Below are 1,862 nucleotides of genomic sequence, written 5' to 3' on the forward strand. Positions count from 1 at the left end.
GCTGGGATGCATTAGCAGAAGCACAGCAAGCAGACTGAGCAAAGTAATTATTCCATTCTATTCAGCACTGGTGAGATCACATCAGGGTGTCCAGTTGTGGGCCCCCCACTACAGAAAGGATGTAGACAAATTGAAAATAGTCCAGTAGAGGGCAACAAAAACGGATAGGGGGCTGGGGCACATCACTTATGAGGAGAGGCTGAAGGAACTGAGCTTATTTAGTCTGGAGAAGAGAAGACTGAGTGGGAAGTTAATAGCAGCCTTCAACTATGCTTCCAAAGAGGATGGAGCTAGACTGCTGTCAGTAGTGGCAGATGACAGAACAAGGAACAATGGTCACAAGGTGCCACAATGGAAGTTTACATTGGATATTAGGAAAAACTTTCTCACTAGGAGGGTAGTGAAGCACTGGAATAGGTTACCCAGAAGGCTGGTGGAATCTCCATTCTTGGAGATTTTTAAGACCTGGCTAGACAAAGCCTTGACTGAGATGATATAGTTGGAGATGATCCTGCTTTGGTCAGGCGGTTGGACTAGATGACTTCCAGAGGTCCCTTCCAACTCAAATTTTAATTTTAATTATTTTATTTAAATTTTAATTATTCTATGATTGTATGGGTTGCAAGATTCCTTAATCCAGAGTTAGGATTAAAGATCCAGTTCTGTAAAACTGGTGGAAAAAAATCAACCTGAAACAAAAATTATTACATTTTTCAGTCAAAGGAAAACATTTTGTTTCAGGCAGGAAATGTTTGCGCCCACCCATACACTGAATAGCTAGGATGCTTACATGAAAGGCCTGGGTTCAAATCTCCCCAGTGATAAAGAACATGAATTTGAACTTGTTTCCTACATCTCAGAATGTAGAAACTGGGAAATCAACTATCTCCTCTTCCTGAGGTATGGCTCTTTCAATCTCTTGCATGAAGATCTAGTTCAAGTTCTTGCTTCAAATCAGGCAAAGGATTGACTTTGTACCCTAGTTCCCACGTTCCAGGTTGAGTGCCCTGACCACTAAGCTACTGGCTATAAGGAGACCACAGTCACCTCTGTCTCTGCAGTTTCATAATTAGGGCCTACATCCTTTTATGAATCTAGCTCGAACAATTGAAGCAATCCATTAAGGAAATGTTGAAATGAACTGTGTTTTCTTCATACTTTCTTGAGCCAAAGGTATGTGCTGAACTGTAGGTTGAATTTGAAAATAGCATTAGCTGCTGCAAAACTGCACTCTTATCAACCATTCATTCACTGAAAAAAATTGTCAAGCTCTAGATAGGACAGAACATTTGTGATTACTATTGCATTTTTCAATTTGTGTATTTTCTGCCCAGAGTTTTTGGATGATGGTACCCAGTAATTCAGACCAACTAGCCACAATTCTGTCCTTTCTTTCCTTTCTACTGTACACTGCTAAATTATTTAAGCACCTAAGTATTGCTTAAATAATTTGCTGAACTGGACCCTGGATGTGGAGCAGTGCTCGGTTAAGTGTATGAGCATGGCATATATTTATAAGATCTTTTCATATTTTTTCCTCTTTTCTGCAAGTGCACAGTGACTCCACAGCCTTTCGAGGCTGTAGTTTTTCCCTTACATATTTAATCATAAACACCACCAGATTATTAATACCTTTGTCAGATTACTACTAGGTGCTATTTTTTTATATAGTCATTCATTGTTAGGGAAAAAAAGAGTTTATTATCCACCCCACACTGGGGTAAAGAGCAAAATGTTTCATTTGGGAGTTTTAATAAAAGTTTGCAAATTCCAAAGGCTTAGTTACTCAAGCACAAAATTGTGAATCTGAAATGCTGGAAAAATTGTTTTCTTCCCCCTCCTCCCTCTTTCCTCTCCCTCTT

At 39.4% G+C, this 1,862-nt stretch overlaps 1 protein-coding gene across 4 annotated transcripts in view; it reads right to left on the reverse strand.

Annotated features, from left to right (window-relative positions):
- WT1 (Wilms tumor 1) overlaps window positions 1-1,862 on the reverse strand; it is a 65,879-nt gene that overhangs the window by 12,690 nt on the left and 51,327 nt on the right. The gene's annotated exons all lie outside the window — the stretch shown is intronic.

Source organism: Gavialis gangeticus, unplaced genomic scaffold, assembly GCF_001723915.1.
Source record: "Gavialis gangeticus isolate Ggan-Ray unplaced genomic scaffold, GavGan_comp1, whole genome shotgun sequence".
Lineage (NCBI taxonomy): Eukaryota > Metazoa > Chordata > Crocodylia > Gavialidae > Gavialis > Gavialis gangeticus.